The sequence below is a fragment of the Oxyura jamaicensis genome, chromosome 1, assembly GCF_011077185.1.
Source record: "Oxyura jamaicensis isolate SHBP4307 breed ruddy duck chromosome 1, BPBGC_Ojam_1.0, whole genome shotgun sequence".
Taxonomy (NCBI): Eukaryota; Metazoa; Chordata; class Aves; order Anseriformes; family Anatidae; genus Oxyura; species Oxyura jamaicensis.
The window spans coordinates 90,421,743-90,434,830 of record NC_048893.1 but is presented as its reverse complement, the minus strand read 5'-3'; the positions used below and the strand labels follow the sequence as shown (position 1 = coordinate 90,434,830).

The window sequence follows — 13,088 nt, the reverse complement described above, 5'->3', positions numbered from 1 at the left end:
CACCCAGCTGCAGGCTGCCCCATCATTTTCACCCACCTTACATCAGTGGCTTGGGAGCGTGTTGCATTGGCCTTGGGTGCGGTGAGCAGCTTTGGTGCTGGTAGCAGCTTGCAGCAGTAGAGTAGCAAGAGCAGAGCTGCGATACACAGACTTCTGCTGCCTGAGGAAAAAGCCCCAGTGCCTGCTGAGCTTTTCAGCTGGGCGTTACTTATCTGTTAATTTAATGGATAGGTCTGATTAACACTGATTAGTACTGATGAAATAATGCAGCGTCTTTAGATATGAAGAATGATTCTCCACACACAGCTTCACCATGCTTTTAAAATGATGAATGTGTAGGGGCCACGAACTATCTTAGGATGTCGATTTTAATGTTGTGCTGCTAACTAACAAGGTGTGCCAGTGCAGGCAGGTGCACAGCGTAAGGTGCAGAAGCAATGTGTTATTCCCAGTTTACAGATCAGACATCAGGATGATAACAGACCACATCCTCTGCACTTACTCACCCAGGAATCCTGAAGGAAAGCAGTAACCAAACCCTGATCTCTGAAACGAGGCTGAGCGGGGACTCCTGGCACCTCAGCTGAGTGTGCCCTGGCTCTGGCAGCCCCAAGGGGCTGGGCCTCCCTGCTCCACCTGGGGCTGAGACCGGTTGGGCCTTAGGGGGTGGCAGCGGGTCCACCCGCTCATCAACCAGCTCAGCAGCTCTGAAACACGAGCAGCGAAGCCAACACAAAGACAGAAATTTATTTTAAGTGTGCAAACAGAATGGCAGGAACCCGTCTCGTTTCGCTAGGTACGTTCGGGTGAAGTGAATGGTGATTTACGTGTAGGGACCTAACAGTAGCACATTTCCCAACAAGGTTTTTCAGAAACCTTACAATTAAATTCTGTAAAGCCCAGATGTGAAGCTTTCTGTAGAATGCCTCTGCAAAGGTAGCACATCTAGTTTCTGAGTAATTGTCATTCATAATAAATGCTTGGCTTCCCTGATATCAAATAAGATTGTACATTTGATTTCAATGATCAAGATTTCATTCACTGTCTCTAAGGCATCATTCTTGGTTTTGACAGACTTAACTTTCCTGATATTCCAAGAACCATGTAATTGTTGAAGGTTTTCATAATTCAGAATAATATAATGTCAATTGCATTCCAAAAACAAAAAGGAAGTTATAAGCTGAAAAAAATGATATTTGTTAAACACACTCACCAGTTTGCCTCTGTACTAAAACACAACTCTTAAATGCATTATTAAATTATTAAAAAATAAAATACATTAAATAAGAATTAAAAATGAAGAAGTATTACATAAATGTGAACCATTGTAGGTCTTCAGCTGCCAGCAATTAAAGTAACTGTATCTGAGTATGGTTAAAGTTATACCAGGGTACAAGACACACATGCAAAAACAGATTCAGGGCTCCTGAATGCAAAAATGTTTTGTTAACAATTTCTGAAGTAAGAAGACGACATTTTAGAGATGAGATGTGTGTGCACTAAAGGAATTAATGTGACACCATTCTGTAAAATTCACGTTTGTGCAGAGGGCCTTATGTGACACTTTTAAAGAGCTTTTTGAGGATAAAGTTTTGCAGATGTCTTCTATTAAGCTGGAGGGACGACTTCATCTCCTCCAAGCAGAGACTTTAGGAGTGATCACCAACAGAAGAGTGAGAATGCTCCCTAGCCTTCCAGCAAGCCAAGAAAGACAGGGTTTGATCTTAAAAGTAAACCAGTCAGAATTCTAGTTCCTCTGAACCGCCAGCTGGTTTCACTGGGTAAGCCACCAGAGACTTGCATCTGCGTCTAAGTTTTGCACTGATTCTGTACACCGGTTTAACACTGAAGTGTCACTGAATCAGTGGGAAATGATAGGTCACGACTTAAAAAATGGAAGGAAGGACTCCTGCCAGACAGGAATAATCGGCTTCAGACATGAGCTTTCCCCAGCCTCCACACCATTCATTTCTGATGAATGGCTTTACAAAAGCATCAACATAAATTTGACACTCTTATGGAAAGCCACCTCTAGGTGGAAGTATTGACCCTGCAGATAGAGATGAGATCATAAATACCTATGTGGCAGAAGTGACGGCAACATTTTTTAAAGATATTTTCTCCTATATTTTGCTCTTGAAACTGTAATTACATGAGGTGCCTTGAGATTTATATATCTGAAAGCAGGTTGCAAAGCTCACTTGAGACAGGAATTTGTTTCTCTCTTGGCCCAGAGGTTTATGGTTCAAAAAAGCACTTCAAACATGCTGGACATTCACCTTCGGTGAACATAGCAGTGAAGGGAGCATTCTGGTTTTAAGCATGTACTTAAGTGCTGCCCCCAGACTCAGCGATTGCCACCTTGACCATATTTTGAGCAACATCGAGGCCTGCACATAAGGGTTACTCAGTGTAATGGAAAGTTTTCATTTCAATTGGACGAAACAAGAACATTGCTGCTACTTCCATTTCCCTCTTTTGAGAACAAATCGTGAACTCCTGGCTCCATATTTGAGTAGGTCATTCAAAGGATTACTCCTGTACTTTGTAAAGTACTTTGAGTGCTACAGATTGTAAGTGATATGTAAGACTAGGCACTGTCATTATTCCTGCTTTGTAGAGTAAAGGTGTTATTCGCAAGGGATCCCAAACCAGCCTTCTCAGACTAATTTCGGCAGAGGTGCCGAAGTAAGACGGACCATTTAGTTCACTTATCCAGATGATCGTGACACTTCTTTTCTCACAGTCTAGGCTCTTAGTTACAAATTATGAGGGAAAATTTCAAAAGGCACTGAAATGCTGACTTCCACTGAAAATCACCACAAATTAGATGTCCCACCTGCATTTTGCACTCTAAAACTAAATAATTCATTATGCACTTGGAAGGGGTTCTTTTTCTTTATTTACATTTTTGTTTTGTTTCTGTTATAAACTGGAACCTGATGAGGAGTTCTGTTTGGTTAGGCTAACAGTTTCATAAATGGCTAAGTGATTCAGGAGTAAAGCTGAGCATTATTTTTGTTTGTTTGTTTGTTTTAGGTAGGTTTTACCATCAAAAATGTTGTTCACATTGACTGAACATCTTTCACCACCCATTTGTTGTGCAGGGAAGAGGCTGGGAGAGAGGTGGGACAGCTGCTGGCACATCTCAGACTCTGGTCATAGCTCATACATACATGCTTACAGGGATCATGGTCCAACTCCTCTTCATAGCTGAGCACATTTGCTCATGTCTCCCACCCATCTGATGAATGCCATAAATGTGATGCTGCAGGGTACCCTCAGGTGCAGCCTTGTCGATAATTATTGGTAGCCCTGTTCCTCACTGCCCGCAATACCATTCTGAATTAGAGAGCAAGGTCAAGCCAAAAGCAGAATACTGATAGAATAACTTTGGATCTGAATTCATGGCCAGGTAGCAAAGCTTATGCCTTATGTCTCTAGGAAGGGCTCTGCCGTCTGTGCAGCACCTAGGGAGTGTTTCCACCAGGATGGTTACTCCTCACTAGCTTCGTGACCAGAGAGCTGACATCACTCTCAAGTCACATCTTAATCCGAGTTTCCTCTGTGACACTGAACATTGAATTGCATCCTGGAAAGGTGTGTGCATATGAGTGTGTGCGTGTGAGCAGCCAAGTCAATGAGATAACTGTTTCCACCCACAACTGGCACTAATTCAGGCAGGCAGGCACAGCAGTCTAAGCTTTGTTCTTTGGAGGGAGGTGGCCAGGAGAGGAGCAGAGAGAGGGCAAGCCCTGCAAGCAGAGACCAGCAGAGAGTGGTCGGATCTCCAAAGGGATACAGGGATCACTGGACACAGAGTATTATCGTTCACTATGTATCTCTATAGATAGATTTCCACATATATAAGCTGGTTTTCCTGTCCAGACAAGCTCAGCCATATCATTGGACAGCCATATCATGAACACCTTTTGACTTACCATCACGGTACATCCTGTAGTGCTGTTGTGTGGACAGGAGCAGCAGTCTGAGAGGGGCAGAGAGACAGTATAACTCAGCTGCGTTTAACTCTCTCTGCCAGGAGAAACCAGGGATGGAGGCTGTTCAGTGGGCTCAAACGTTGGCTTTTCCCAGTGCACTTCTCACTGAGGCTGACCATTGGTCCTGTTAGAGACAAATATGGGCACCTTGAGTGAGGCAGGAGCTGGGAAATAGCTTCTATCACTCACACCAGATGCACAACCAACACAGTGTTTTCTAGGTGCTCTTATTTTGAAGCGAAGAACTAGACACCAGAAGAAAAATTAAGTTCTTATTAATAAAGTGCTGTGAATGTAACCTTTCCTTCAAGCTACAGTTGCACAAGCCCGTGCACTATGTTTTATACAAAACAAAACATTTTCTCATCATCTCTTAAAATATCAAGTACAGGGATATGGCTTTTTGTTCACAGGGTAGCTCACCAATTGATTACATGTTCATACAGGGGTCAAAGTCTGATCTTATTTGTACCACTGTAAATTAGATGATTTGCTACATTCTTTATAGAGGAATATTACTTTAATGTTAATATATGCTATCATTAAAATATTTGGACTAGTGACCGCTGACTGCTTGGAGTTGGTCTGGAAACCAGAACCTTGCCTTCTGCCCTTTCTGTCTGGTTATCTGAAAGACCAAGAAAGAAGCTCAGAGATGCCGTTGCACACTTGAGTTTGTGCTTTGGATTCTGGCATCTTTCTTGCACCCGTTCTTTAATAGGGAGAAAAAATCTAAATGGCAGAGCATATATCCTCCAAGCATTTCACTCCACCCACACAGTTCTTTTTCTTTAAAACAGTGGCTTATTCCCAACTGGAAAGGCAGCAGTCTAGCTAGAAGACAGGTTATATTCAAGAGAGAAAGGAAGGAGGTGGCTGAATCATAGCAATTTAACTCTGGCTGGGTGGATGTAAATCCAGCCACTGGTTGCTGCTATCACAAGCTTGGTATGATTTCAGATACAGGGAACAGCATATTGTTCTGGGTAATGAAGGCTAGAGGTCAGAGCAGGCTATGCATTTGCCTTTATTGCTTGCACTCCAGCAGGTGCAATATTCATTGCCTCTGCTAGGAGCACAGCCATCTCTAGCATTACTAATGAAATGTCAAATCATATTTTTATTTACTTCCTTTCTTCCACACCTGCAAAATAACCACACTGATAAACCCCAAACTGATCATTTGGGGGTTTCTAAGAATGCCCTGAGTAAGAGCCCGCCGTCAGTAAAGAACACCACTTTTTGGAAGTAAACTAAAAGGTTCATTTGGGGCTTTTCATAAAACAAATCTTGCAACAAAATTAATTTGTCCGGCATTAGTCATCAGCCTTTCTGCATGTTAAGGCTGCTTCATCTGAATAAACTAGATTCTCCCCCGTTCCCCCCAGATATCCTTGTTACACTCAGTATTCACAAAGGGCAGAAAAGACACACAGCCGAGTGTGTCATATTAGCATGCTTCACTGCCCGCTGTGGCCAAGTCATGCAGGATAGTTCTGGTCACAGATCAGTTGTTAGCATTTTCCCATGAGTAGCTTCCTATACCTGCCATCTTGTCAAAATCTTTGCTACAACAGGTGGGAGGATGGTTCTTTTTTTTCTTTTTCCCTTTTTCCTTTTCCTTTTTTTTTTTTTTTATTGGCTTGCCTCAGAAGTAGGCAGATTCTGAAGAACATCAACATTCGTCCACATTGTACCTTTGCACCAAAAACCTTCCAAGAGAGGTAATACTCGTCGAGTTTCATTTCCTAAGTTTCTCCTGTGAAGCACTCTGTGCTAACATCGGTACCAAAATAAGCTTGTGAAGGAGTCTCCTCTAAACCCATCCCCTCAGCCTCTTTCCTTTTGTTCCTTCCTACTAGATTTTGTTTTTCTGCTATTTGTGTAGAGAGGTTTTTAGGGAGGGAAATTGTTTTTGAGTCAAGTGCTCTTGGTTGCTCCTGGGGAGCACCCGGCTGGTGCTGCCCACAGATGGCAGGGAACTCGCCAGGATGCATCCCCGATAGCTCAGAGATGGATCTTTTCTCTGCACTTGGATTAGGCTATCCAGGTGGCTGTCCAGATGTGAGGCTCTGTCTAGTCGCAGCTGGAAACAGAGAAGGGGGTGGGAGTTAGGGCTCTTGGGTGGGACACGTCGCTGCCTTTCCCATCATTTAGCCCCTGGATGTAAATTTTCTAACAGAACGATGACAAAGGCAGGGTGGCGTTGTGGGGTTTGTTTCATTTGCAGATACTGGATGTGAGAAAGGAAATGTTTTCTCCAAGGAGGCGAGCAATCTGCCTGTACCTACAGGTCTCTCTTTGATTACAATTAATTAATCAGTAGTACGTTAGAAATGTGCCAAGCACTCTCTGATCAGAGAGGCTCCCAGTCAAAGGACAAACATGTAGAGATAATTTAGAGGAAAGCCAGATGATGTGATGCCCTTTGTGGAGTAGCTGCTGCAAGAGCAAATGCATAGCATTTTGATATTTTGGGAGGAATATTTTAGGAAGCCAACAGAGAACGTCTGCTAGGATGAGAGAAGGACACTTCATAGGTTCTGATGAAGAGGATGTTTGGCCTCCCAGCTTTTTCTTCAGTAAGTTTTGCTTTTCCAGCCTGTGAATCCAACTTCTAATCAGAAATAATTCAGTAGGTGAGAGAGAAATGACAACTTTCTGTCAAGGTGTGCTGAGGATAATTCACCTGAGTTACATATCAGGCTTTTGACTCAAGTACCAGTTTCTGAGGGGGTTTCGACCTGTCTATGACATTTTTGTTCTGCCTGAGAATTTGCAGAAGATAAAAGATGCTGAACACTTACATTCATCTGGTCTTTCCATTTCTCTGTTCTAGAAATAGCCTTTTTTAGGTGGACACTTGAGGAAGGGAAACAAAAAGCTTTGATGGTGACCCGCTCCGTTGTGACTGGCTGGAAAGAGATGACTTGAGGCTCACCTACAGCTTCTGCTCAGAACCAGTGCATTCTCCTACAGCTTCTGCTCAGAACCAGTGCATTCTCTTCTTCAAGAGGAAAGCGTCAGCCTGATATTAGGCCACTTCAAATTTGATCCTGTGAGGGCTTTAAAGATTTATGTCGATTATTTGTATGTACTTCTGGGTGCAGAACTTCATAATCATTGACCCAAACCAGCTTCACAATCACTGTGCTGTTCCTCAGCATTACAGAGGCATTTCATCAGCTCTGTCTTGTCCTCTGATTGATACCAGTTTTACTTTGCAGGAGACTTAACAGCACTGGAGACTTCAGTACTTATGCCTAACTCCTAATCACTAGCCATAGCCTCTGAGCACCTGTCCTGTTAAGGTTGTTTACAGGAACAAAATTCCTCACAAACTTCATGGGATTCTTGTTTCTGAATGTGGGAACTCTTCTTAGAAGGACTGCATTTGGAAAAGATCTTTGTGTGCTTTTGAAAGAGAAAGGGATGATAATACTGGATACTCAGCAAATGGAAATTTCTATGAAAATGTGACATCTAGAGCACCTTCTGTGGTGCCTTAAGACACTTTTCTTCCAATGATTTTAGTCTTCATTAGACAACTCTGATTTTCAGGTTCTGGGTCCTAGCACGCTGTTGAATTAGTGTTATTACGGAGGAACCTAACATAAAATGGTAATGTAAATGTCAAATCTTTATTTACTGTGGAAGCTTCAGCGTATGTGTGCTCAGACACATTCAAGATGAGGTTCCTGTTTGCATGGACCTCAGGGCCTGCTCATATTTTATTAATTGACTGCAGCTGACCTGTTAACTTACGACAACAATCAGCATCAGTGACTCCAATGTGCTTGCTCCCCTTTGAGAGATGTCTTGCCTAAAGCTCAATAAATTGAACTAGTGACCTAAAATGACCCTTATTTCTCCAAATTAGAAGTTTCATGTCTTACATGTCCCACAGATGGAAAATGAAGTAGAATGATAAATTATTAGACTAATGACCTTTTTGTGACAGAAATATTAAATTTTAAAGTTGTTTTTCTTTTTTTTTTTTTTTTCTCCCGTATAATCTGAGGACCAGGATGAATTTTAAATTCTCAGCCTAAAAGGAACCTCAGTGTTTGAAACCAGACTTAAAAAAGCTGACCTTTTGATGATCTCAGAAAGAAAGGTCAAAGATTAAATTTGCTTTTCCTCCGAGTGCTTGCACGCAACTCTGTTTCTGTATGGATGGGTATACCAAACTCCAACAGCCTAGCACCGTGAGAATGTGGGAAACAATTGTGTCAGTCATTCACCCTGATCCATACATGTGTATTATCTCAGACTGCATTTCTCCGGTGACCACATTTTGGTGCCTTGGAGGATTTCTTGTTGTGTGGGAGAGATCATGAAAAGCAATAATTCATTTATAGTTCAATACTTCAGTTGATACTAAGAACTCCCCCATCGCAGAGTGTGTCTCTCTCAGGAAAGAAAAAAAAAAAAAGGCAAAAAAAAACCACAAGCTTTTATTTTTTGCTTTCCCTCAGGAGAGTCAGTTTGGTGGGACCAGATGCTAAAGTTGTTAAATTGTTAATCCACCAACTGACCGGTCCTATGACTTCACAGAGAACTGCTGTTCTTCATATGCAATGTGCTCTTGCTTTCTTTCTTTGTGCTCTGGGTTATGCCCATCTGACATCAGTACCACAACTGTATTATCCTGATTGCTTTTTATTCTGAGGCCTCACTTCTAATTACTGAAGAAGAAAAGAGATCTCTGCCACACATGCTAGAGAGGGTGAAAGGCTGCAGTCCTGCACCAGCTCCACAGAGGTTATAAAACAACTCACCTTGCGTTCAGGCTCCTTGTGCACTGGTTAACAGCAGACAGCTCACATTAGACAGTCTGTTTTGTTGCCTTCATATACAACGTTTTATTCCTAGTCTTGAGCCTTTCCACAGCATGGCCATGATAGGATACATCAACCTCTCAGCTGCCCATCTTGGATGGACCTGAGATATTCATCTCTTCAGCAGCTTAAGAGACAAAGAGCCTATAGAAATGGTCAGGGTAAAGTGCTGTGGATGTGTGGTGGTTGCAGATGGTGGTTATTCTTCCTTAACCATCATGAAGTACAATTCTTCCTTAACCATCATGAAGTACACTTCACCATGGCTCTGTCAGGACATGTGAGTCAGACAAGGCATCGGCATGCTAACCATGAAGAAGAGGGACAAAGCTCTCCAGAGCACTGAAGGGAGATGGGAGCACATTGCATTGACAGTGCAGCCTGGCATGAGGATTTTGATACTTCTGGATAGCACTTCTAGGAAGTTTCAGAAGTGGCTTTGGTCTGTGCTAAGGTACAGATCCATATAGTACGGGAAGGAGGAATACTGATATTTGCTGGAACCACTTCTATTCTGGTCCTTCCAGGGGTCATTAATCTTCTGTCTTGGCATGCGTGACAGAGGAGGTCAGGAATGCAGAGCTTGTCCCCACAGTATAATATTGACCACCTGATGGGTTGAATTGTGAGGGGACGTCCACCTTTTCCTCCGAAGCATGGTGCAAGGCCCACTGCCTGCGATGTGCGCTGGGCGGGATGCATCACTGGTCTGTTCTGCACGGGTGCTCGCGGTGTGCCTCTGAAAGGCAGCATGCTCTGCGCCCGTGTGCTGCCTTCCTCCTGTCCACCGGGAACAGCTCCACAGTCTGTCACACTGGTGACCAAGGGAAAACCAGATGAATCACTAAAAAGACCTCTGACTTCTTGAAAAAGACATGGGTTTTAAAAACGCAGAGCCATTGAGCATCCAACCTTGTGCATTCAAAGCAGGGTTCAACCATTAACAATTCAAGATATACCCCTGCGAGGCAAACACACCACTATTTCCTCCTTGCTTCACAAGGAAGGAAACTGCAGTGTAAGTGACATAGCTGAAGTTTCAAGCTAGGTGAGTATCAGAGAGGGAATTAGCATTCATGCTCCTTAACTACCAAAACTGGTGTTTGCTCTTCCATGCAACAATGCCTCCAAGGTCTTGTGTTGAAGATTGAACAAAAGTAATGCAACTTTAATAATGCATATGCATATTTTATGTCTCCACCATAAGGACATGGATTCCTTAGGCTATATGATTTTGACATAGTTGAGAGCAGCGCAGATGTAATGCAAAGAGATGGTCATGCTGTAAATCTGTAACGGGAGAGTTTTCCCTTCATTCAGTGCTTGATTCCTCTCCTAGGCACGAAGTCTCTGCTTTTAATGCAGGAATGTGAGTTTTTCTAAGTTACCTGGAATCAAGTTCTTTGAGCTAAAACAAACATTGATTTTGCTGTCGTGCTGTTTTGCTCCCATTTTTACATCAGAGGTCCTGGACTCCTGAACAGCTGACATTTTTTCTCTGAAACGTGCCAGTTCTTCCTGCTCTCTCACTGCATGTTTACAAGGGGCTGTTTTCTCCTATTCTGACTGGGGCACGAAGAGGAGCTCACATCTCTTGTTCTTATTTTCACAGATTAATGTAGCAGGAGAATACTTTTTGTATGTGCACGTATATTTTTGTCCTCTTTCATGCAAGGAGGGCATTAGAATCATAGAATCATCAAGGTTGGAAAAGACCCCCAAGATCGCCTGGTCCAACCGTCCCCTGCATTAGGTACCTACGGGTACGTGTACATACACACAGAGAGAACGCACCCTGCTTTCTGTTGCGCAGCGTGGCAGATCTGCTTAAAGCTGCGTGAAGTCCTGCGCAGTGACTAAAGGAACAGCAATGTGTGGGTGAAATATCCGCGTGCTACAAAACCTTGCCTTTAAGTGCAGAATACGAGTTTCCCAACACAATTTCCTGGAAAACAAAGCAAAACCAAACAAAACACCCTCTGGATTGGCACCGCTTTGTCAGCAGACAGCCGTAGGTGGAACGACACGTACCGTAGGGTGGGGGGTCGGGAGGCAGAGGATGGGTTTCTAGCCGACCGCCCTCGGTGGTGCCCCCAGGGCTGGCAGCGAGCACATTTCCCCACGGTGGGCTGGATCCTGCTGCGCCAGGGCTCGCTGGGTGCAGCTGAGCGATGTGCGGAGAAGAAATCTTTCCTACCCATGGGTGGGGATCCAGGCCATCTAGTGGGGAGAAGAGTTAACAGCCAAGGGAAGCTCCTGTTTCCGAGACACGGCCTCCGTGCCTGCCGACAGTGCGAGAATTGCAGGTAAATAATTCGTCTCACTTTCAGGATGGAACAGGAAAAGTCCAGTTGGTGTAAAACACCCAGCTGTACTAACGGTGCTGGCATTTAGACCACACTGCTATCAGGAGGCCTTTGCAGAAATAACCTGGTTTTGTTCCTTAGCTTCAAACAAATTGCCCTGCTGATGTGAAAAGGAAGCCAGGCTGTTATGCGTACCTTTTCTGTGCTGTGTCATGTTAATTCCATAAAATCTTCAACTGCATTTAGCCCGTGCCCTGTAGAGAAGCTTAGCTTGTAAGGGCTATTCCTAAAGTTCACACGGCTGGGTTTACGCTGAGTTGTCTTCACTGGCCACAGGGAACTGCCAAACATCACTCTGAGGTTAGCATTTGTTCTTATTGAAGCCCGATTCCTAACTTTTATCTCTTGTTTTTAAATTCGGAGGTGCCTATAGGACGGCTCTACGCTAAATCTCTTGAGTTCAGTTTTGGTTCCTAAAATAGCTCCTCCCCACCCCCCCGCAATTTGATGAGTGCTCTTATAATAAATTCATTGAAACGTCGTTCCAAAAGGCAGAGCTTTCACAGGAACAGCACTCAATCCAACGTAACAAAGATCTATATTAAGATCCATAGATTGAATCTAGACAAAATGCAGTCACCGCCGCTGCCGGCAGCAAGAATATCCCCCCTGTGCTGCTGTGCCGAGACACCCGCTGCAGGTGGATCCGCCACCCAACTGCATCGCCCCGAGAGCAGACCTGCGGGGGAAATGCTGCTGCTGGGAGGGAGGGGAGACTGCTGCTTTTGGGGTGTAAGGAAAAAGAAACATAACCCCAAACCCCACAAATGTTATTTGCTTGAATAATTGTTCTAACCCTCTTCTCTCCAGCTGCTGTCATTATTAAGGAGCCTCCCTGGACTTCCTGCTGTTGAAGGACAGGACTGGCTTTGGCCACCGCCTGCTCCAAGCACAGCAGGCAGCTGTAAGTTGGTAATGCCTGGATGCAGAGAGGACCCATCATCCAGAGAAGGCAAACCTTGGAAATCTGGGTTTGGGGCCTGCTTGGGTCCAGGAGGATCCCTCCCTGCACTGCAAGGAGAGTAGTGCCACTAACCCAGGGTGGGGGGAGATATCAGAGTAGGTGTCATCACTCCCGTGAAGGGCAAAATCAGTTTTGTTAGTGCTGCTGATGCTCTCCTGGGATGTATGGGCTTCCCGTGTGGTAGGGCAGCCTCCTGGAGCAGGTCTGAGCCTCCAGCCAGCGATGGGTGTGCCCTGTAGCAGGGCAGGCACCATTCACATGGGTGAAACAGAGAGAGGAGGATGGAAGAGGATGCTTACTGACAGCTGATTGCATGAATGCATTTAAGCTGTGATCCCATTTCTTATAAAAGATTTCTCCCGACTGTTTTTCAGCAAAAACTGTCCAGGTGGACAGTCTGGGGAAGAGACTTGATTAAGCACATCGAGCCAGCCCCAATACAACCAACTGCAAATATTACTTAATGATCACAAAGTTTTCAAAGTTCACAAAGGTTAATTAATGCTGGTGGTTACGTTACAATTGCATGATTTAAATATGTTTCCTTGTCCGATTTACTGTTTGTGAGGGGGGTGGAACCAGGGAAGCTGTGTTTGCTGCTCTGTTGTTATTGCAGTCTTTCCCAGTTTTGAAGACAATCTCAGACCATTTAAATCAGTGAGCTCAGCTGAGTGGGAATTTCCCCATGAACTGGTTCCCTCACAGGCTGTTTTACATTCGTGGATTACCACGATCCTAGAGAATATAAGGCCTGGCTAACAAGGTCATACGTTCAGGAAATTTCCAAGAGGACTTCTGGAAACGATGTGATAGATGTGCGATTCTTGCCTGTGCAGTAGAATTGACCCTATTGCTCATTTCTGCCTTCAGAATATATAAAGAAAACCAAATTATGCAAAGTGCTAGAAATACAAGC

The 13,088-nt window shown here is 44.0% G+C and overlaps 1 long non-coding RNA gene across 3 annotated transcripts in view; it reads right to left on the bottom strand.

Moving 5' to 3' along the window:
* The window catches only part of LOC118160403, a 31,595-nt gene extending 20,290 nt beyond the window's left edge, over window positions 1–11,305 (bottom strand). For 2 of the 3 annotated variants that reach the window (XR_004747466.1, XR_004747467.1), the window contains exons 1-2: window positions 10,874–11,305; window positions 3,942–4,125 (exon numbers count right to left, since the gene is read on the bottom strand). This is a non-coding gene — a long non-coding RNA (uncharacterized LOC118160403). Of the gene's footprint in view, window positions 1–3,941; window positions 4,126–8,782; window positions 9,574–10,873 lie in introns of those variants that run through there. The other variant, XR_004747468.1, reaches the window with a different exon arrangement.
* Window positions 11,306–13,088: the final 1,783 nt, after the last annotated feature.